This window comes from Benincasa hispida, chromosome 1 (assembly GCF_027475165.1).
Source record: "Benincasa hispida cultivar pf3 chromosome 1, pf3_genome.v1.1, whole genome shotgun sequence".
Classification (NCBI taxonomy): domain Eukaryota; kingdom Viridiplantae; phylum Streptophyta; class Magnoliopsida; order Cucurbitales; family Cucurbitaceae; genus Benincasa; species Benincasa hispida.
Window position 1 is genome coordinate 28456100 of NC_143478.1, and position 9985 is coordinate 28466084.

The 9985-nt window shown below is 31.5% G+C and overlaps 1 pseudogene; it reads right to left on the reverse strand.

Moving 5' to 3' along the window:
* Nucleotides 1–8720: 8720 nt before the first annotated feature.
* Nucleotides 8721–9176, reverse strand: LOC120069277 (zinc finger A20 and AN1 domain-containing stress-associated protein 10 pseudogene; annotated as a pseudogene).
* Nucleotides 9177–9985: the final 809 nt, after the last annotated feature.

A 9985-nucleotide genomic window follows, 5' to 3' on the forward strand; every position in this document is an offset into this window, starting at 1 on the left:
ACCAAGCACATTGAGAATGATGTGCACTTTAATCAGGTACCTAAGGAAAATCTGAAAGTTTATTATGTTCCTACCACAGATAAGTTAGCCGATTGTTTAACCAAACCACTGTCTCACTCCCAATTTTACTGTCTACGTGACAAACTTGGTCTTGTTGAACTAACCCCAAGTTTGAGGGGATGTTAGAGAGAATTCACAGCTGGAAGAAGTAAAAAAGACAGAGGATGACAACTCACAAGGCCTGCCAACTGCCAAGTTAAAATGGGAAAATATATTCCAAATAATCTGATTTGTTAAAGTTATTATTTTCCCTCTATTCTAATTGGTTGTATCCTTCTCCCTTTCCCTCCTATCTGTTACAGATTCTTTAGTATTCGTTCTTTTCCCACATTGAAGGCAAGATATGTTCATAAATAGGGCTAAAGTTTGCCCTCTATATAGTGAAAATATACACACAAGCATTCCTTCCTTTTCTGTGTGTTAATCTGACTATTAACTAAACCAGGTTGCTGTAGAAAAATGGCAAACACACTATAGTGCACGTGGGCCCTATTTTTTTTACATGAATTGCCCCCATGGTCCTACAGCAAATGTTCAGAATACTGTGTAATTATATTTTACATGGTCAGGTAACTATATTTCATTCAAATTTACTTTTTCGGTGAAATTATATTTTATATATTCGATTATTATATTTCCATATTTAAATTTAAATACTAAAAAAAAATGTGATCTTTGCAAATATTTTTGGGCAGTTTGGATTTGAGTATTTATATTATTTTTTATTTGAATTTTTGATGTGAAAGTTACTTTAACAAATAAAGGCACAAACTACCCAAAAAGTTAGACATAATCTATAAAATTTAAATGCTTTTAGGGTATTATCAATTAACCAAGATCCATGTAATTCTTTTATTTTTCAATTGCACTCTTGAATTTTATATTGTTGCTTCGTTTTGATTTCTTATCTTCTTTAGCATCTACATATCTTTCTTTTTTTTCTTTCTACTTGATTTCTCGAAATTGTTATGTTATTGGTGTTGAGATTTGTGCCCTAAATCCTTATAGTTAATTAATTATTTAATATAGTATTTAATTTAATTATTAAATATCCAATAATGATTACAGTAAAAGTTCAAAGTTATTTCAAGATACTTGAATAGTATGTAGTTGACATCATGTTGAAGTAATAACTTAAAAGTTGACATCATGTTCAAGTAATAACCTAAAGGGTCTATGGTATATAGATAAGGTTGGATGTCTTGATGTCTTATCAGTAACATTATGGATACGACCCACTTTGTAATCATTGCAAACATTGTGATCCAAATCGTTTATGTGGAGACATGCGAGTGAGGTATCTTATACAAAGACTTTGTATAAGATTAGATTGCGAAATATTTAATCTCTTTGTAACACCGTTTAACTGAAGAGATTAATATTTCATAGGATGGCCATTTGTAACTCGATCTCAATCCTGAGTGAGTTATGGACTCCTGTCTATAAGCGCAGTTCTTTGATTTGTATAAGTAAGAGTGGATCAAGTCAGCGGTTTATCACAGATAAACTATGATATTTTTCTATTATTTGTAAATATTTTTAGCATTTTTGTCATTGAAAATAAATTTTCAATTAATTTTGAAATAATTTGAATTGTTTAAATTATGTTAGGGGAATGTAAATTAGTTGTATGAAATATAATTAATATAATGTTTATGAATACATTATAATATGAAGTTAATTTTGAATATGATTCAAAAATAAACTTAATAATATAAGAGAGATAAATATTTGAATAAGATTCCAATGTTAATTATATGAATAAGATTCATATAAAAACTAAAGGTTAAAATTAATATGGATATGATTCATATTAATACTATGGGTTAGATGAAGGATGTTTATTTGAATATGATTCAAATAAAGTATTATTTAATATGATATATTTAAATATTTAAATAATTATTTATTTAATTAAATAATTGGAGTAATTTAATTAAATTCAAATTTGAATGTAATATGGTTTAATTTGATTTTTTAATTTAATTGAATTTTAGGTCAACTTCCTAATGGCAGAGGAGTTATGAATGGAGGTTGAATGGGAGTTAATGTAACTTCCCTTCGCTCATTTAAATGAAAAAAAAATTACATTTTAGAAGGATTATCCACTTTTTGAAGTACAATATCCCTCTTGCAAAATTATTCCCTTAAAAAACTCTCCCTTCCAAAGTATCAACAGAGAAAAGTTCTACTCTTGATTTTTCCATTCCCTTTTCTTCTTCCGAAATACAGGTCCCACAATCCAGATACTTGCCAGAGAATAGTAAGGTTTTCAAGTGGTGGTGTCCTAATCCTGTTCGTGGAAGGAGGTCTTGCAGAGAAGAGGAAAAGCATTGACGATAGTCTTCAAGGATAAGTTCCTCTATCATTTTGTATTTCACATACTATAAAAGCATGATTAATATTATTTTTCAGTATTTTGTTTATCCTATATGTTTGTACAGTATTGCATGTATGTTTTTCTATCTTCTTGAATTCCAAAAATTATTTAAAAATAGTGGTATTGACATCCACGCACTTCCACACGGGATTCAATCCCTTCAATTATAACTATAGGTTAAAATTATTGTGAATGAAATTCATATTATAACTATAGGTTACGAGAAAGAAATTTTAAATATGATTCAAATATATGTTTAATTAAATATAAGATATTTATTTAATTAATTAATTAAAATTAAATAATTAACTCCCCTATGGTTAAAGGGGAGTTGTTGAAAGGAGTTACAACTCCCATCTTCCTCACTTATGATTAATTACAGAGGGTTTTGATGCTTTTCTAACGTGAAAAACTCTCTCCCAAAGAAAAAAATCTCTAAAAATTTTATAGAGGAGTTTTCTGTCAAAATATATTCCCTATAATTTTCAAAGAGACTCCCACCAACCAGTCCTTGCCAGAGAATAGCAGCAAAGATCTGAAAGAAGTGTAATACTTACTAAGAAGACATGGAGAAGATAGAAGAACAATTCTTCAAGGATAGTATTTTTCAATCTTATTTGTATGATTAACCTAGCATATTTATAGCATGTTGATGTTCTATGATTAATTCTGTACAATTTCTTCTTCCAATTCAAAGACAAAAGTGATAAAACATTTCCGTTACGGGATATAATCCTTTCACTTGGTTAATGAGGACTATGGAAAATGAGGTAGGTAAAGGCTAAAGTTTCACCTTTTTTTAAAAAAAATTTAGAAGTATATGTAAGATGAAGGAGACTAACACTTTCTCCATCTCTCTTTTTTAGTGTTAAGCTGATTGGAATTTGAGTGCAACTACTTCAAAAACTCCTCTTTAAGTTTTTAGTCGAAACAAAATTAGGAATTTTGTGCTCTTGCACTAGAAGAAATTCGGGCTTTAATGTCGGTTTCAACCAACATTAAAGGTCTTTAGTGATTAAAGCCTGTTGGTTGCAACTGACATTAAAGAACCGACATTAAAGACCTTTAATGTCGGTTGCAAACAACATTAAAGCCTGTTTTTTTTTTTTTAATTCTTAACCGACATTGAATAAGTCTCATATAATAAATGGTGAGATCCAGAATACCAACTCCTTCAATTCCAAAAGCTAACCTTCAATTTACCATTTAGCTTACAAATAATTGCAAAGAACAAAAACATATTGACAATTCCAGTATCAACTAATACAAACCCCTTTTTTTTTTCTTAATCTATAATTAGCTGAAGACAAACTAACAAATGCAAATGCAAGCAAACCCAAGGTAGTAAATTCCAAAGCTTCGATGTATCCCATTGACAGAGCATGAATTGAAAACCGCAAGGCAAAATTGGATCATATGGTTCAGGTTCGAAACCATGATAATGTCCCTGCATTAGTGCATTAGAGTATTAATTTGGAACAGAAAAGTATGAACAAATTGTAAAAAGAAGCCTACTGATTTGTAAAAAGAAGCCTGCATTAGTGCATTCGTCTTTTTCTCAAACTTTTCAAATCATAACAGCTCATGGAAAATAATCTAAATGCTTCAAATACTAAACACGAACCTCTCTACAAACCGGGCATTTAGACTCCTGGCTGGCAGCCTTCAGTCCATCACAAATCATCACTGAAGCAGCTAAACAAACACATGATTTGCGGAAGAGATGCCCACAACCCAAAGCATATGGATCAAATAATGTTTCCTGTAACATCAACATAATTCAAAGTCTTATCCAATAAACTACAAATAGAGTCACTTGAAAACACTTAGAAACTGTGCTTAAAACTGCAAGCATTCAAAAATGCACTTACCAGGAACAATTTTTATGTAAATTCCTTGCTGTTGCAAGAAATCCATCTCCTCCCCACCCCTTCCAAACACCTAAAAAACACACAAACAATACCATTAAAAGTATATGGTAGAGGAAGAGATTGAGAGAATACAAATGTGAGGCAACTTCAATCAACATGATTAAAAAGAAAACAAAAAAGTAGCAAACTCAAGTTTTAGGATACTAACTATTTAAATCGGATGTTAAAGAATGCTAGTAGATACTAACTATTTAAATCGGAGAATCTATATGATATTTGATGATATATGCATGAACCTGCCTCCCGAATTCGATAGATTGCAAAGAACAAGCATTCAACACGATTCCGAGCGTATAGTTTATAGGATAAGCTCCCGCTTCCAACATTCTATGAACACTCGAAAAGCAACAAAGATCAAGAAAACTCTACAGTAAATAAGTAATTGGAAGACCTGATGTTTTTGTATGTTCTTACCATTGTGCTTGAGTTCCTGGAAGGACAAATCACAATACAGAATGCAGTACATCTTGGTGATTTGAACTGACATGTTTGATGCAATGTTTTGAGTTGAAGACAAAGATTTAACGATAAATGGAAGCCGAATGGGATAGATATTTCATCCAGTTTACGAGCATCGGTAGATAGATATCTCGTTTAACTCTTATACAAGTCAAACGAGAGGGGACTTTATGTGCGAGAGCGAGAGTGGAGGTATGAGCGAGGGCGAGGGCGAAGGCGAGGGCGAGAGCGAGAGCGAGAGCGAGAGCGGATGGACTTTATGAGCGAGAGCTAGGGACTTGGGCGTGGGCGTGGGCGAGGGCGAGGTCGAGAGTGAGAGTGGATGGACTTTATGAGCAAGAGCGAGGGATTTGGGCGAGAGGGGGGGATTTGGCCTTTATGAGCGAGAGCGAGAGGGATTTGGGCGAGAACTTTGTGGTTTTTTTAGCTGGTTTATATTCAGAAACACTAAAATGTAGCCAAATAGCATTACCTCGAAAACAGATTCAAATCCTTCATGTGACAATCTACAAGGAACAATCTCAAACCTAGATTAAAATTGACACGAAAAAATCTAAAAAAGGGGGAATGAAATTGCAGATTGAATTACCTCAGAAACAGATTCAAATCCTTCATATCTCTGTCGATCTCTCTGTTCTTTCTTCAATTTATTTTTCAATCATCGTTGGAATCTTCTCAAAGCATCGACTATAACTCTCGCTGCTTGTTTATCAATGGCATCGGGAGTACGAAAAGATGCAAAATCGATTTCAAATCGGTACTACATGGACCGGCATTGCCGACCTATCTACGGGTTCTGCCATTTCTCATTGGTTCCACATATCTCTTACCTTTCTACCTCATAAACAGATTCATCGAGTAGGTGTTTGAGGGAGTGATGATCCAAGAAATTGGCTTTTTTGGCATTTTTGGTCGCCATTTTTGATAGCTTTCGGTTTCAGCTCTCTTTGCCGTCTACGAAGGTTTGTCTGAAATCTGAGAGAAAAAGGAGAGAAACAAAATGTAACCTAATATCATTTTCGTAAGAGACAAAAATGGTGAGGGAGACTGGGGAGGAGGAGGTTGATGGGGGAAATAGGGTTTAGAAAAGGGATAGGTAGGATAGATAGGGATAGAAGCGGGAAATGAAAAAAAAATGGGGGGGAATGGGTTTTGTTTTTAAAGAAAAAAAAAAAAGAAAACCGGATCTTTAATGTCGGTTTTAAACAAATGTATACCTACAATGTCAGTTTAAAACCGACATTAAAGATCCGCTTTTTTAAAAAAACAAAATCGATATTATACATCCGGTTTCACTTTTTCCAACCGACATTAAAGTCCAAAATTCTTGTAGTGTTCGTGTCTTTGTGAAATTGGACTTTTGTTATCCATGGGTGTTTTAGACCCTTTGGACCATGGATTAGTTGAGAAGAAGCCATTATTGAGATGGAGTTTCACACTTAGGGAGTCCATATACTTAGGCTCCCACTAAGTGTGAAAATTCCTGCTTATTTAAGACAATTCAATATGATCAAGAGAAACAACTCACGATCTCTAGAATTTCTTGCTTCATAATTGTATGGATCGACACACTTATTGTTTTCAACAAAACACAAGAAATGACACAAATCTTCTTTTCAAAGTGGTAATCCTAAAACAAAAAATATAATTCCTTAAATATGCTGATAATTTTCAATTTTTAGAATTATTTAGCTACTAAACCTAAGTATTTTGATATAAAAATGCATACATTTAGTCTTTTGCATAGAAAAATCAAGTTTAAAATAGTAAATAGTTCAGAGATGACATTTTTAATCTTTGTGAAAAAAAAAGTTGAAAATGGGCAAGAAACTTCTTAATATCTATGTACTTTTGCAGAAAATTCATCGAAGCCAAATTGCTGCAACATTAAAAAAAAAAAACGATTACTATTGTAATCGACCACAACAGAAAGTAAAATTACAGATTTGGATTTTGGACTTAATTTCAAGATTTTCACCACCAAACTTGGTAAATTAGGCAACCTATGAGCCCTCATCTTCGGCAGCAACCTACACTTCTTTGTACTCTATTAAAAAGGCTCTAAGACTCTCTATTATTCATCCATTCCTCTAAGAAAGCATAGACAAAAATTTTGCACCTTTGTCTTTAGTTATTTGACTGTTTGATTCTTGAATCTCTAAGCTACTACACTTGTGTCGATCCAGTCCTGTTCGAATGAGTCAAGTTAGATCAGAATCACATCTTTCTTCTTTACGTTTCATTTCCTCTTTCTGGTATTTTTGAGTTCTTTTAGCTTTCATCTTTTGTTCAAGCACTATTCTTGTTTAATCTTGGAATCTTTCTCAATAGGAAATTTTATATCTTCTTCATCAATTTCATTATGAAATTGTCTACATCTCTAATTTGCTTTCTTTCTTCTTTTTTTTTTTCTTCCATCATGAGCTAAACTTTTCTTTTGGATTCAAATATGTAAATCAGTGAATACCATAAAGAATGTAGAAAATGCTTAATATGTAAAATAAAGTGGGTTGACTCAATTGATAGCTTGTTTCACTTTTTTTTTTTATTTTCATTTCATCATTATTAGTCTAGATTGATCGTCTAGAGTAAAAAAATTGAATCTAATATTGAAATGGTTAGGTGAAATTTGGTTCTCGTAAAAGTGATTAAGGAAAAGAGCCTAGACGTAGAACTTTGATTTTGACCTTCGATATAAGGCAAAACCTTTAGAACCAAGAGATTGTATTTTTAATATTCTAAGTTCACATTAACCATAGAAATAAAACAGGTTTAATGGCTTTGGTTTGATCAAATAGGTGTTTAATCTAATTCACCAATATATTGAAATTGAGCTAAGTTATAAATTTTCATATTAGGCTACACTTACTTTCGAAAAGGAACATGAACAGGTTTGAATCTCTATTTTTCACTATTATTTTATTAAGTTAAACTTTTACTAAAACCCCAAATCAACTTCTTTTGTTACTAAAATTGCAATTTTTAGAAAAAAATTTATTGTTCTAAAGAATTTTGTTTAAAATTTGTTCCCTTGGGAGACGACTTGGAATTCTTCCATCCCTTTACTACTGATCAACGGTGAGCACTTGCACTAACTAAAGGTTTGTTTTCTAAAAATGTTTTTCAATTTAGTCATTGTGTTTTTAGTTGATCATATGCACGACAAAGGGAAGAGTCGAACCATTACCATAACCAGTTAAGCCTTAGAGGAGTAAAAATTCTCAAGTAAATACAACAAATTTTTTAAATAAGAAAATAATTTTCAAACATAAATTTTATTATGTGAGACATCCTATAGAACATTATGTGAGACAAAATGAAGAATAAGATTACTGACATCCATGAAACACACTAAAAAAGATATAGGCAATACTAAATTACTAACATGGCTAACTATGTTGAAACCTTGTGGTTGTTTGAATGCGGTCCTGGGTTGGACGGTTCAAAACAAAGGGAACGAAGTGCCTCATTTGTATAGGTATAAGTATTGTGTATTTGAGGTTGCAACTTTAGATCGTAGAGAAAGTCGAGTATGTAATTATTTTTTATTTTATTTGAATGTTTAAGTATGAAGGAAACATATTTTAGAATTGGGGTATTTTGACATTCTATTTTTGCTCTTTCTACAAATGAAAAATTAAAATTTACTATTCTTTAAGTCAGTTCTTAAATAAAACTATTTCTTAAACATTCGGACTTAATTGAGAATTATAATGACATGTTCCTTCCAACTCAGAGACACGGGATATTTTACTCAATTATATCCATAAATAAATGGCGCTATTAAATTATTCAAAGATGAAAACAAAAATATATTTATTATTCATGTAGTGTTAATAACAACATTCCCATTTCCCAAAAAGAAAAACAGTAGTAAATGTTCAATGAATCTAAACCCTGAACTGCAATTTATTGGCCTTGCATTCGACAATTTGTTTGGCCAGAGTCTTCCGGCCGATCGCCTTGTGATCAACGTCGCACGAATGTTCTTCAGGATACCTATGTTTGCCGCAGAATGAACCTCCACACTGGCAATTGAATCCTAACAATCCCACTTTCTTCCTGCAAATTTTGCATCTGTTTATGGTTTTAGGCGTTGGATTATTCTCGCAAGTTTCGGAATTCTGTGATACAGAAGGAAATTGTCTCGTCTCGGAATTTGGTTCTTCATACTTAATTTGACTTTTCGAGCTCTCTCGTGGTTCAGAATCTTCGCCGGTTTCTTTGAGGAAAGCGGCATAATAAACAGAGCAAAGATTTAGATTGTTCGGATTTTCATAAAAGCCACAGTTGTTGGCACAGAGAGGAGCGTCGCCACCATTCTTTGAACTTCTGAATGCCGCCATCAAATTTTTCGATCTTCGAATCGATTTGAGTGAGGAAGAAGATTTGCTCTGTAGTTTTGATGTTGTAAATGAGTCTGCTCGGAGCTCATTATATAGATTGATATTCTAATCTGATTAGGAAAATGTCACATTAATTAAATCCGGAAAGAATTCGTATTCGAATTTTTTTTCTAACTGCATATCTTTTCCAATATTTAAATATTTTTCTTTTTATAGATTTTTTTTTTTTTTTTTGAAAACTCTGGTAATTAGAATATAAATTTGTCCTTTTCTTTTTAAATATAAAAAAATATTTAAAAATATTTACACTTTATCGCAAATCTCAAATGTTTTTTGAAATTTACTATCAACAGTAAAGATTTTTTAGATTTATCTATTTATAAGAATTTCTCTTTATTAAATTAAATAACTTTAATAATTTTTCTCATAAAAATAATAATAATAAAGATAATAATAAAAATAACTCTAATACTTTATATAAGTTTACAATTTTCAACTACGATACTTTATATATAACTTCTTTAAAAGTTTAGGTTCGTTTGGTTTGTAGTTCATTTTCGTTTTTATACTTTCAAAATGAGAACAATTAAAACGTGTTTCATATATTTATTTTAAAAAACAACGTTTAAAATAACCTATTTTCAAAAACAATAAATTGTCGTTTTAAAAAAATGAGCACAAAATACACTAAACACTTTTATATCAAATTATACAAATTACAAATTGAATATTATAATTTTTTTTCTTTAAAGTGGAGAAGTCTGCTTCTATCTACAAATTATATCTCTTATCAATATTTGGTAAAGAGT